This window comes from Pan troglodytes, chromosome 6 (genome assembly GCF_028858775.2).
Source record: "Pan troglodytes isolate AG18354 chromosome 6, NHGRI_mPanTro3-v2.0_pri, whole genome shotgun sequence".
Taxonomy (NCBI): domain Eukaryota; kingdom Metazoa; phylum Chordata; class Mammalia; order Primates; family Hominidae; genus Pan; species Pan troglodytes.
In genome coordinates, this window is record NC_072404.2 from 89940893 (window position 1) to 89955383 (window position 14491).

Sequence of the window (14491 nt, forward strand, 5' to 3'; positions counted from 1 at the left end):
GTATGTAGAAAAGTCATAACAATGCTAACTAATCTTATAATTAGGATAAAATTTAGGGGTCAAAAATTAAAATTTGGAATTAATTGTGCAGAGGTGCTAAATCAGACCCACAGAGAAAAATGCATTATCAAGGAAGAGAAGATATAGGAAGAAAAGAAAAAAATATAGCCTAGACCTTGATAGATCCCTATACTTAGAACGCAGGTAGAGCAGTGGGAACCCAGAAGTAGACAGGGAAACAGCAGCCAAGAAGGTCACTTTCTAATCTTTACATTTAAAAATAGGCAAAATTGAAAGAGTGGTATATGAACTGTATTATAAGGGCTGGAGGTCTCAATTGCAGAGCTTTGCTAGAACTTTTCAGTCTACCTCAGAACCATAGTAGTTAATCCTTTTCATGTTTTGCTCTAAGAAAGAGGATGGAGCTATAGTTCACTAGATACAGCCTTGTACCATGCTTGTCAAAAAATTACAATAAGAATTGTTTGATCGTTACTGATTACTATCTGATAACATCAGAACAGAGTTTCATAAACATAAGTGCTACAGCATGGAAGTAATAATGATAACAAACCAAGGCTCTCTGTCTGATTTAAAAAAACAGTGGGACATCGGCTTGGCTGCTACCATAATTGGCTACCAGCCTGTTTGTTTTGTTGTGCTGGAAGAGGGACTTTATGTCCTGTGGATATTATTTGTTCTTGGTCCAGGGGGACCCAAGTTTCCATTAGATTACAAGCTCTATGCACATAGCCAGATGTGTGCAAGACTCTTGCATAATTTCTGTAGATCATGCTTAACTTTTTTCCTTTTAGTATTGGGTTTCTTTTAGTTTCCTTTGGTCCTTTCTCTGTGAGAATTAACTTGTATCTCCCTGGACTCACAGTGTCTACGGTGTCGCTTGGTGTGTTGTAACTCTCCCTGCCATAGCCTTTTGAAAGCCTCCTATGATAACCAAACTAAACAGATACACTGACGTTTCAATATCACTGTTCGTTCATGTTGACATTAGATTCAATTCTATTCACTCATTCATTTATTCTTTCATTCAGGAAATATCTGTTCAGCACCTGCTGTATACCAATCATGTAGCTAGATGTGTTCTCATATGTTATCCAAAGAATGAGTGTTCATGGTAGGATATAGAATGATTTCTAGAATAGCTCCCATTTAAAGACTTCTTCAATTAATCTCACTCTCATTTCCTCACGCACCACTACCACCACTAAACCTGTTGATATTACTTTCTAAATATGTCTTAAGTCCATCGTTTTTTCTCCACTTTTTTCTGCATCCTTTTTAGGCCATATTACCATTACAGTCAAGCATAATTGCCTTACTGGTTTCTCCACCTGAATTCTTCTCTCTCTTCAACCCATTAACCATGCTGCTGTTGGAGACTTTTTCTTTTCAATGTAACTCAGATCCAATCGTGAATCTTTCCAGATTAGAATACTTCAAAGACTTCTTGTTGTTCCTGGGATAAATCCTTACAAAGTACTGTGATATCTGGCCCATCTCTAAACCTCCTGCATCATCTCTTATTTTCCCTGTTCTCTGTCATCCAGGGGCATTGGCCTTCTGCTTTCTGCTTTCAGTTATTTAAACCTGCTGTGCTCTTAGCTGTCCCTGGCAGGCTCATTGCAGTTGCTGCTCCCTTACCTTTGAATGCTTTCCTTAATTCTTTGCCAGTTAAAACTGACTCATTTTTAGATATTGGTTTATTTAGCTCAATGTACATAAAGCTACATTAGCTAAATAAACTAATATCTAAAAATCTTGTATGTATATGTACATGGGAATGTATGTATACATATTTGTGTGTGTATATGTGTATGTATGTGTATATGTGTGTATGTGTGTATATACATATATGTACATACGTATATACATACATACGCACACACAAATATATATACATACATTCCCATATACATATACATATATCCATACATATCCATATATTTATATACATACATTATATATCCATATACATACACACATATATATATATATATGCATGCATCTATTAGGGAAGCCTCTCTGATCTCTCAGTCTAGCTTATCACATTGCAACTTTTTTCCCTTCACTAAACAATAATATACTTGAGAGCACAAATTTTGGCTCTTTACCACTTTTTCCCCAAAGGAGTAGCACAAAACATATATGTAAATAGAATTGCAATATATCTTGCTTTCGAATGAAATATGATTAACTGATAACCCAACCATCTCAAAAGGGAAGAATGCTGCTTTGGGACTATACTGTTTCTTGCAAATTCTTGTCAAGGCTTTTATAATTAATGAAGATGACAATAGAATGGAGGAAATAAATAAGGATACTAATTTAGCAATAATTTTAGGCTTCAAAGATTTGAAACATTACTCCATTAAATTATTTTAATAGCATATATTTCCATTAATCTTCATTATTTTTGAAGAGCAAACACAGAGTAAGCCCTCTTCCCTAAAGTCAGCTTTTTCAAACATATATGTTATTTTACTTTTAAATTGGCAGATAAAATTGTGAGTATTTATTGTATAAAACATGATGTGTTTTGAAGTATACATAGATTGCAGAATGACTAAATCTAGCTAGTTAACATATAAATTACCTCACATAGTTATCATGTATGTGGTACAAACACTTAAAATTCACTCTCTTCGCATTGTTTGAGAAAACAATATATATATTGAAGTCAGTTGTGAGCAGCAATGGCAATAAAAACTTTACCTTAATCTGATGTTTAGAATAAGGACATTTCACATATGCTAGATTAGAGAAAAGCAAGTTAAGCTGAGAAGATTAATAGTAAACCTTTGTCATAGCTCTCCTGTAGAAAAATGCTCCTAATGAAGGATGTGTTTGGGTGAAATTGTTTATTCCATGAAAACAAACAAGCAAGTAAACAAAAAACCTTGGTAAGAAGAGTGCACTAATAGAATCACTTACAAATTAGCCCTAAAGTATCTTTCAGAGCCTGAATTTATAGTTTAGGCAAGCTAATAATGATACAAGGGCATTTTTTCAAATATGTTTTTCCTAAACACAAGTTAGCAAGGTTAATGTGTAAGCATCTTGTTGAATAATACTCATTGTTTTCAAGTGGGCAGAGGGGTTTATGCCAGAATTTCTCTAGAAGGCCACAAACTGTTCCTTCCCAGTTGCGTTTCAGAGCCAGGGGTTCAAAAACAGTTCACCATTAACTTTTACACAATGGACTATTAATTTTAAAAGTCCTAAACACAATCAGCATTACATACACAAGGATGAAGTAAATGTCATTAATAATACTTCAAGCACATTGGATGATGACAATGGAATAGAGAGAATTATCTGAAAGAGGAATAGCACTCAGAAGACTTCAGAGAAAAAGGACATGGGAAGTGCTGGGTAGGAGTGAAAACATGAATCCTACTACTGCCTGTATATTGATGATGTTTGCATATGTACAGATGAACTTAATTACTTGTTTTGAGAAAAAGATGTTCACACAGAAATGGGAAATTCTATGATACTGTCTTGTGAAGGACATTCTGGCAACAGCTGGAAACAGCTACTATTAGCAACAGGATTGTTGGTTCAACTTTAATGGCTTAAAGTTAGGCCAGACAACCAATTGGAAAAAAAAAAAAAAGTCCTAAGTTTCAATGGAAATTCTGTGATGAAATGTTCAGGTTTGAAGACAGTTGGTGAAGAAAACTTCTAGGGATTCCCTAAATGGAGGGAGTCAATGGTCTTGTCTCAGTGATTTACCACAGAGCCATCGTGCTTTTTAGCACAATCTACCACAACTTTTCCCTCTCCCTCACCACCTATCCCTATAAGCTCATGCCCAGCAGGGAGTAAACAATTTAATGATAATGCATATATGATTCGTGGAAAGGAAATACAGGATTTCCTGTTCTTATGGGACATAATCCATATTTGAAGATAACAGTGCTTACAATGTCAGAGGCAGTCTATGATATTTACTGTGTTCATAGAAAATATGCATAGCTGTGTTCACTGAATTTTTAACATGCCTTCTTCTTTGATAAAATAATTTGTTTAAAAGTTCCTAGTTCAAATAATAGAGAAACATTTTACACATAGGGAACAACATTTTTTGCCTTAATTAAAAAGTTCACATTCTACAATATTTGGAAATATGTGACCCTACTTTTCATGTAAAGACCATCTGACCTAAAGGGCCAACTCCTTGCCACCTGATTGTCCCTTTCTCTGTCACATATCAGACCTCTGACTGGCTGAGAGGTAGCCATCAGGGCTGGCCTTCCAGGATCTGGAAGATCAAAGTCTGCTCATACAAACTGGCAAGGAGAATGTGAAATGCATAAATGCAAGAAATGAGAAATCTCTGTGGCTGGAGTGGTGGCTTATGGATCCTCTCTCTTTTTCCTGTCTTAGGGACATAATGCTTCTGGGAATGTCCTGGTGTCATAGCAATACTCTTTAGGGACCATTTCTGTGCTTTCTGTAACTTTGTTTAAGCAACAAAAAAGCAAAAAAGCTTTGGACTTGCTCAAAGGGTGGCTAATCTGATACAGATGAAGGGTGGATGAAACTCATTTTTAGCCTGTAACTATGTTGTAGGATGGAAAAGAAAACTTGCTTTTGGGTCAAAATTTTGTGGGTTAGACTCTCAAATGAATCAGTTATTCACCATGTGTCCATTGTCAAAACTTATCATTTTAGTTGCAGTGTCTTCTCTGGAAAGTGAGCCTAAAATATTAATTTGAAAGCTTATTTTGGGATTAGAAAAGGAGAATGAATTAGATGGTATCTGCGTCGTAAAGGGTCAGGCACATGAACAGTGCTCAATACATAGGACCTATTATTAAAATATAATGAAAATACTGGTTATGGTAATTTGACAAAACAACCTTCTTTTGTGGATAGTGGTTACTACTTGATACAGAATAGTTTTATTTAAAGAGTGGTAACTCTAGTCTATCATTTCCCTTTAATGTGATTCTGTAAAAGAAATTTTAATTGAAAATATTTAACTATCAGGAGAGAAATATGACTTTTCCAGTTTCTCTGTTCACTTCGTTTTAGTATAGAATTAGAGATTCTTAACATATAAATCCTAGAAAGTAATTTAGAAATCTTGTCATTATATCTTCAGAGTAATAACTTTCATCACAGGGTCTGTTTGGGCTGAGAGTAGAGCTTTATTCATGTTTACCAGAAGTCCCAAGCAAAAATTTTTTAAACCAAGTACATTCTACAACCCTTCAAAAAGATTCAAAAAACAATAATTTAAACCAAAGAACTCTGGCAGTGCATGGCACTTTCTGCCTCATTAAATGAGGCAAACAAAAAATGACCAAATGACTACTGAAAACATAGAGGAGAAAAAATACTAAGAAAGTTTACAGAGACTTTCCAGTAACAAAAGTTACTGGAACAAAAATCTGTTTTGTTGACTCAATAGTAATCAATATTCACTTTTATGTTGTTCTGTACTTAAGACAGGAAAACCTGAGCCTTTCTCTTTACTATCAGAGCAAATGGCAATCATGAAGTGAAGCAAATTGATTATTGATTACTGATTACTTGAATTTCTATGTTTTATAAGTAGAGCAACCATCTGTTAACAGGAATAACAGGTTTTAGCAGGGAAAGGATTAAGGGTTTTATTTTCCTCAACTGAGGCCCAAAATGAGTGAGATTTTTCAAGTTAACTTTCATTCCATTTGGCTCAGGTGTCAGGGATCTATATTTAACTTGTGTTAGGCATGCGTCCGAAGTGCTGGAAGGCTCAGGATGTCAATGGCTTTCAGATGTCAGGATAACCTTAAGGATAGATGAAGGGTTGAGAGCCTGTGCCTCATTTCTGAGTTCTGAGCTGCTATGCCGTGGAAATCCTGTTTACTTTCTTCATCTGCTCCTGCAAGGCTCTGGAGCCAGTCTTGAGGTCCTACATCTCCGAAAGCAAGCTCTTCTAGAAGTTGGTGAGCAGAATGCTTTTTGTTTAGAAGTGTGGCTATAAATGTCTTTGTAGTTGATGCACTCTCATCTAGTAAGTAACTATTATTTTTGGGCTCTCTAAAAAGGTAATTATTATCTGACATAATAGTTTAGTCTGTGATGCTTCTTTTAACATATTTGTAAGTTTTAACCAAATGGTTAAAGAAATTTGCTTTTTAACCCTTAAACCTCACGTATCCACAAGTCTCTAAATTCCATAGGATGCTATGGGTTTCTAGTTGCCTAGTTCATGTCTTTTACTTAGAAAACATCAGAAAACCCAAACTTCTTGTGACTTTAAAAAGTGTAATTGTACCTGAAACTTCTTTTCCTTCAGATTTCTTATTTATGTTTTCTGATAGGTTTTTAAGAAGATTAATCTTTTCAAAAGGATGCTCTAAAAATCTGGCCAATTTGATTATCCTCTTCCAACTTGGAAAAAATATGTATTTAAAATGAGACTAGAATTTGAATGACCTTCTTTCATGGAACTCTGAAAATGTTTTTTGGCTTGCTGTCACAACTGACAAATATATTTAAGAAATAATCTAAAAGACCAATCTTAACAATTTGACTCCTAGATAGAAGAAAACAAAAATCTTTTTATACAGAAAACTTACTAATCATTAGTGATCATAGAAATTTTCTTGAGTGTGGGTGCCACATGTCTTATTTGTGGGGTGGGGGCAGATTTTGTTACATAGCAGAATTTTTATTATATGGTGTGTTTCATAATATGGCTACATAAGATCAGACAACACCGCCAGGAATGACAGAGTCGTTACTTATACAGAAAGTCAACTTAAGTTATGCATATTTCGAGACACAATTAAGGTTGATACAAAAAAAGAAAAGCAATTCCTTCTGTTTCTCCATGCTATTCTGCTATTCTACAAGCCCTGGAAAAGAATTAGATAGGCTTCTTTGCCTTTACAAAAAAGGCCACTTTCTTTTATTATTTGGGGAATGGTTGCTTGCTGCTAGACTGAATTCTGGGGAACCATTTAAGGCTAATACTTCCAAAGGGGTAAACTTGTTGACACTCCTTGAGAGAACTCACAATTCAGATGGGATCTCTATCTCAAAGAGAAATAGGCAACCTACCTTGTTTTCAGGTGTAACTGACTAAATAATAAAAGTGGATTTGTGGGGCAATATATGAGACTTCTGTAATCCTGACAAGAGGAAAGGAAAAATATTTTCAAATGATGTACTATGCAAATACTAATTATTTGGAATCTGATACTTTTGTAAAGGATAATGACAACTGTGTAATTAACTGTTCTAAGAGTTCAAGAAAGCTAACACCTGAGGATAATAAAACAGTTTTCACCTGGGGAAAAGATAAGCTCTGGAACTCAAGAATTACGGTCAGGCAAAAAAAAAAAAAAAAAAAAAAAAGAGTTTTAAACTGCTGAGAAATCATTGAAAAAGACTGCTTAAGGTTGTAGAGTGGGATGATTAAATGGAAGGAAATGTTTCAGAGCAAAGAAATATAATATAAAGTTCTTGATGTGACTGTGGCTCATTTTGCTTTTGGCGCAAATTACTGATTAAGATGGCTACTTAAGGAATTTAATCTGATATTCTTAGTATTTACAAACTAATAAAGCTTCAGGTTAAATTGTTTTGAAAAATAAATGCTATAAAATGAGTGCACTTCAGATAAAAATTGTGAAGTGCGTGCAACGCGCTTCACAACAGGTTACTTTATTGCCACCTGTGAGGAGCAAGAGGAGGTACTAGAGGTAGGGGAATGAGGTTGGGTTTCCATATCATGTGACTAGAATCCTCAGTCATGTCTAATCCACAGTGGTTCAATCACAAACAATAAATGCTTATCAGGAAAAGTAAATGATTGCAAACAAATATAAGTGTGCAATGAATATAAAAAGAATATAGTCGAGTAAATAGTTTTAGTGTTCTGTTGTATATAGAAGTACAGTAATTGGCTAAGCCACTGGAATTTTTTTTTTTTTTTTTTAGCAAAGTATGCCATTGGTTCCACAATAAGCTTTCAAGTCATTTCTTTATGGAAAAGGGTAAAATGAATTCTGATTTGTATCTTCTGACAAACCATGTGGAGAAGTAACACTTTTAGATACGTGCTTGTTGGTACCCTGCTAAATAGCTAAAGATGTTTTGAAACATACTCAGAAACCTTTGTCACACAAACACTATAGTACAAAGAAGGAAATGACAGAAAATTGGCAAGCATTAGAGGGGACATAGGAGACAGCTTGGCTCATTCACCAAGGACTCCGGACTGTGCTCAAATGGAAAACCATTGTTTGCCCTTCAGTGCTTGTGATGTTTAAAGGTGAAATGAGGATAGTTTTTAAAAATAAATTATTATTAGTTTCATCTCTTCATTAATGTTGTTCCTTCTCATTAAGTCTTATAAATATTACTTTTCTCATTTAAATCTTTAGAAAATTTAAAAAATATATATTAGTCATGTCATGTTTTATGACCATGACTTAATAAGAACACTTCAGTCTAATTGAAATCCATTTGGAGGTTCCTTTGGTCCCATGTTGGAACTTCACTGTAACTTTATGTAAAATGTAGCAAATGCCATTGCAAGATCTACTTCTTGTATCTCATTCTGGTCAGTTTTAGAAATGAAGTAATAAAAATTAGTGTGTTCAATACAATGGTCTCAGAAAATAGAACCCAAAGCATACTATCTTTCCAGAGAAGATACAAAATTTAAAGTAAACTGGATATCTACTTTAAGACTGAGCCCTCAAACATGAAATACCTATTTTGTTTGAATACATGATGGAGTTGCTATCTTTCAAATACCTTTATTCGTTGACATACTCTTTCAAAAATATTTAATGAACACCTACACTGCTTTAGGAAATGCTATTAGAAGCAATATTGTGCTAAACATTTATAAGAATCTAGGATCATTTTACAGGTGGTTTTCTGAACCTTGTTCATATAGAATGAAACTTTTGATGAAGGTTAACAAACAAAAACTGTTAGTAAATGGTGAAAGCGTATTCATCATTTTATGGACACTTTTCCCCATGACCCCACAACAACAGCTCCCTTAAAGTGTTATCAGTCTCTGGGGAAAAAAAATGGACCAAATGAGTGACAGTTATGTTTCCAGAAGGACTAGAAGGAAGATACTGTCAGAGTTGTTTCCATTGCTTGCTCTAAGCTTCTCGTTTTTGCATCGTTTACTCTTAAAATGCTAAGTAACTTCACACAACATAGGAAGCCTCTCCAGAATAAAATATCTGTAGTATGGACTCTAAGCTTTAGGATTGATAACTTCCTAAAATTATTTCTTCTTGAACTATTTCATCTGAAATGGGGAATAAATACTAATCTTGATTTTATCTTGGTCTCCTGGGGAGACCTTTAATTTCTATTAGCCCCATCCTTTTAAGAGCTGTTTGGGCAATAGGTACATCTAAGCAGATGCATAGACAAAGAATTGCAGTGCAGAAAGGTATGAGCTGTGATAAGCTTAATATACAGGGATAAGAGCATTCCTTACAGACCTTTGCTATTGCCTAGAGTTGGAGCATCTTGCCGGCATATAAACTCCATAAAGGTAATGGAGCTATTCCATTTGTAACTACTTGTGTTAGTAACAGCAATGTCCCAGTACCTGACTCATACATAATCACTCAATAGAGAGATTTTATTCATTTATTTAAAATAGTGTCTAAATAGTTCCTAAATCAAAATATTCATCTTCTACTAAGGACTATGACTAAAATTTTAAGAATTTTGAATCACGTAAATAACTTAGATACATTTCTTTCTTATGTTTAGCACTTTTTCTAAAAATATCCAAATTGATGTAGAGCTCTACTATAACATAATACGTAGATCTGTGCAACTTTTTTTTTTGTATTAAATTCTCAGGTAGGTAGTTTAATGGAATGTTACTACTGCTGTTCTTCCCAGCATGTCTGGCTGGGTTTGTTTATTTTTACAATATAGGACAGATCCTCTAGTCACAAAATGAATTATGGGATTTAATAGAGAAATATTCTATAATTTACAAGATGCTAAATATATAAACTCACAGATGCTGAGAATGTCTCAGTGAATCAATTCATGAAGCTCATTCATCTAATGCCTCTCAATGATGTCCTAGTCCTTTTCCCCAGTCTGCATGCAAAACTTAGATGTGCTTGCTACTGTGCTCAGTCTCTTAGATGTCTTTGCCGCATGTACTGAGTTTTGGATGAAACCAGAGAGAAACATTTAGCTCAGTCAGTTTCACTCTGGGTCCGAGGGTCATCTTGGAAATTTGCTAATCTTTCCTCCAGGAAAGGGTTGTGATTTCTCCACTTTTCACTTCAGGAACAACCACAGCATGCACAGTACTGTTCTTTGCTAGCCTAGTCACGTATCCCCTCAAAACCCTCTCTGAAATTGGGGGATGGTTACCAGCTGGTGGTAAAAGTACAGGCATCACCCATTTTCTTTCTCCATCCCTTAGTTCCTTTCTGACCTAGACAGCTGCTTGAATGTTCCTTCCCCTTCAGTCTTCCAATCTTTGTGTATTTTATCCTTGTACTGCAGCTCTGTTATAATCATTCAACAAAATTCTATATGGTTTACCAGCTGAAGTTGGGAAACACAGGATTAAGCAAAGTGAAAAATAAATCCTATTATTAACAGGCAAACAGGATGCTTACTATAATTCCTCCCATTATCTTCTCCACTCCATTAATATTCCTCTTGAGTATTAAAGGTAGCATTTTGTTCTCTCAACTCTCCCATGCAAAACTTCTGTACATAGTAACAGCAAGAGAGTGTCTGAAGCTGAAATCCTGTAGAATAAATAAAAGCAACTGAAACAATCTGAATGGTCCTTTGAAAAAAAGAAGAAAAAGAAAAGCACTTAATTATTTACCATGGCAAAGCAACAGCTATGAAGCTTGCCTTTTCTTTTTTTCTGAGGCTTAGGGCTGGACGTCTACTTTCAGCTGCTCTGCCAAAGTTTACATTTTTTTCATAGCAAAAGCTACAAACAGGAGAAGTGGGGATAGTTCTTAGCACACTCTAAAACTAAGATCTACTGATTTTTTACAAATAAGGACGTGGAGGCTTGTAGAAGTTAGTGACCTTTTATGCCTTTGTCTAGCCATATTGCTTTCCTCAGTTTCCATTTCTGCAGATTTTCTAGGTTCCCATTCCCCATCCCCCACTTTCTAAGTGATATTATCAATTTTCATGACTTCACCTGTAATCTGAATGTTGAGGAGACCCCAGTCTACATCTTAGGGCTCCAATCACTCTTCTCAACTTCAGACCCATATATCTCCATGCCAGTAGGTCAAGTTCTCAAGTTGAAAGTATCTAAACTCTTTTTGTTGTTGTTGTTGTTGTCATTGTTGAGACTGAGTCTCACTCTGTCGCCCAGGCTGCAGTACGGTGGTGCAATTTCAGCTCACTGCAACCTCCTCCTCCCAGGTTCAAGCGATTCTCCTGCCTCATCCTCCCGAGTGCTGGGACTACAGGTGCCCGCTGCCTCGCCCAGCTAATTTTCTGTATTTTTGGTAGACATGGGGTTTCACTGCGTTAGCCCGGATGGTCTGCATCTCCTGACCTCGTGATCCGCCCTCCTCGGCCTCTCAAAGTGCTGGGATTACAGGCGTGAGCCATATAACCTTGTTAATGTGTTCTGATTCAAGATGTACATTTTTATGTTCAAAATTAAATTATAATCCCCAAGTGAGTGTCTTTTACTAGGCTTGAATTTATCCCAGCATTCAATAATATATATGCATATAACATATCCCCTGCAAATTATTTTAAAATAAAATGGTTAAATTTTAATAGCTATTTCTTATCTATGTGGTACCTGCAAAGCACTCTAAAAATAATTATGCAAAGTGCCTAGTATTTAATGAGAAGTAAATTACTGGTTGAGGCATACTCTCTAGTGTTAGACTGCATATGTTTGAAACTTAGATCTCTAACTTTCCAGCTCTGTGACCTCTGGCAAGTTAGTAAACTTCTTTGTACCTCTGCTTCCCTATCTGTAACACATGGATAATAAACATGCCTACCTCATAGGGTAACTGTTCAAGATAAGCAACTTAATGCATATAAAATACTCATACAAGTGTCTTGCATATGGTAAGTTCCATAGAAGGGTTAAATATTATTTAAGTTTTACAATAATTTTAAAGTAGATAGTGTTATCTCCATTTTACAAATGAGTAAACAGACTTGGGGAGATTAAAAAATTGGCTCAGGATCTTGCAGCCAGTTAGTGAAAATGTCAATATTAAACCTGATAGGACTAACTTCACACCACCCCTAAACCTGGTCCTGTGTTTCCCCTCCAGGTTAATAGTACCTCCTTTTGTCTTGTTACTCAAGCGTAAAACCTGAGACGATTTTTTCCTCTCTACCTAGCTAATTAGTCACCAAGCCTTAGCTATTCATGCTAACTTCTAAATATCTTCCATATCCACTAAATATTTCTGAAATCTTTCCCACATTTCCCACCCCCACCCCCATAGCCACTTTTTAAGTTCAACTACATAATTTCCTTTCTAGATTATTTTGATAGGCGTCCTCTGGCCTTCCCTCCAATCCATTCTTCATGCTGATGCCAAGGCCATCTCCTAAACCCAAATTTTGTCATGCGCTCCTTCTCTAAAAATCCTTGAGTAGTCCTATGTTGCTTTCAAGATAAACCCACGAGAGAATGAATTCCAGGTAATCAAGACACACATATAATATAAAGTTGGGTATAGTATGTGTTACATTAGGGCTTCACGTTTGTGGTCATTTGTGGCCACTTTTCTGGTGTCTTGTTCTTCCAAAACTCAAACACTGTACCAAATCCTTACTGAAACATGTTTCCCCAGTTGTATGTTTATTATTTTGTATGTTTCTTTATGTATCTGTATTTGGGGAAATGCTTGTGATCCACTATACCCTCTCCCACTCTGTACCCGGAGCTGTACAATGCAGTCCTGGCATAAGGAACCACTTCCTCCACCACTGTCCTTTAACACCTTCTCTCCCTCACCATTCACTCTTCCCACCTGAGTGTAGATGTCACGGCCTATTAGAATTGTCTGTTTATGAATCTGCCTTCTTAGACCTGCTGGGAGCTACTTGAGCAGGGTGTCAGGTTTTTGTTTTGTTGATTCTCACGTTTTCTCCCAATCAGAAGTCCAAACTAAGAATACTTTAGGAATGTATTTAAGTTTACTCTTGCAAGGGCTACTGATTGATAAAATATTTGCCAATGTCATTGGGGGGAATAAAAGCATGTATAAATAAAACAAAGTTGATGATTCAAACTATGATAGCAGAATAATTTCACACGTAATCTGAAGATTTCAACAACAAGAGCTTGATAGGAGACATAATACAGTATTAGAGTCAGAAAAAAATAGTTACAAAAAGCCTGAGTTAGTATTTGCCTGTCTTTTGGCTTGTGATCTGTTGGTGAAGGGAGCCAGATGAGAATTTGGTTCAGGTTACAAGTATGATCACCCAGCAGGTGCTTGCTATGTAGGCAAAGGGTTGAGGACAAGATAAGATTAGGAAAGGACATGCACTGTGAGGGGTGAGCCAAGCTCTGGGTCTGATCTAGGTTTAAAGCCTTCCTTGGAAAACAAGGACTGGCAAGTGAATACTGGAAACCGAAGAGTGAGAAGTATTATCCAAAAGCACACAGCTCACTTTTAACAGCTGATTAAATGAGACTAGATTTATCACAGTAGTTCTCAAAAATTGGCATGAGAATGATAAAAAATGTTTAACTTGGTATTCACAATGCCTTTTTAAAAATTGTTACTATATTGTCATTGTAATTATCATCATCATTACTCTTATTTTGAGTTTTCCTGATCTATATTTGTGCTCTGTATGTCTCACCTCAGACTACCTAAGATTTTTAGTCCCTTCTAGGAAGTTATTTAAAATCCACCTACAATTATTTTGGTAGCCATTTACTGAGAGGGTAATTTAGCTTCCTAATATTATGGTATTTTTATGTCATCTTTTGTAAATACAAGAATAGTAATATCTTCAGTGTAGTCGCTGAGGCTTCTTTCCTTTAGTGAAGTTTTAGTGAAACAGAATTTTCCTCTATCTTCTTTTGAACATATTTTAAACAGTTATTTTAATTTTATTTATTTATTTATTTTTTTATCTTTTATCTTTTTTGAGACGGAGTCTTGGTCTGTCTCGCCCAGGCTGCAGGGCGGTGGCGTGATCTCGGCTCACTGCAACCTCTGCCTCCTGGGTTCAAGCGATTCTCCTGCCTCAGCCTCCCCAGTAGCTGGGACTACAGGCGCCCGCCACCACGCCTGGCTAATTTTTTGGATTTTTAGTAGAGACTGGTTTCACTGTGTTAGCCAGGCTGGTCTCTATCTCCCGACCTCGTGATCTGCCTGCTTCAGCCTCCCAAAGTGTTGGGATTACAGGCCTGAGCCACGGCACCCAGCCAGATTTTTTTATTTTTTAGAGACAGGGTCTGCTCTCTCTGTCAGTCAGGCTGGAGTGCAGT

At 36.0% G+C, this 14491-nt stretch overlaps 1 protein-coding gene across 2 annotated transcripts in view; it reads left to right on the plus strand.

The window, feature by feature from the left end:
• The first annotated feature begins 5782 nt into the window (after positions 1-5782).
• The window catches only part of CD36 (CD36 molecule (CD36 blood group)), a 77039-nt gene continuing 68330 nt past the window's right edge, over positions 5783-14491 (plus strand). For both annotated transcript variants that reach the window (XM_009453440.5, XM_054687608.2), the window contains exon 1: positions 5783-5960. The gene's annotated coding sequence lies outside the window, so the exon portion shown is untranslated. The remainder of the gene's footprint in view (positions 5961-14491) is intronic.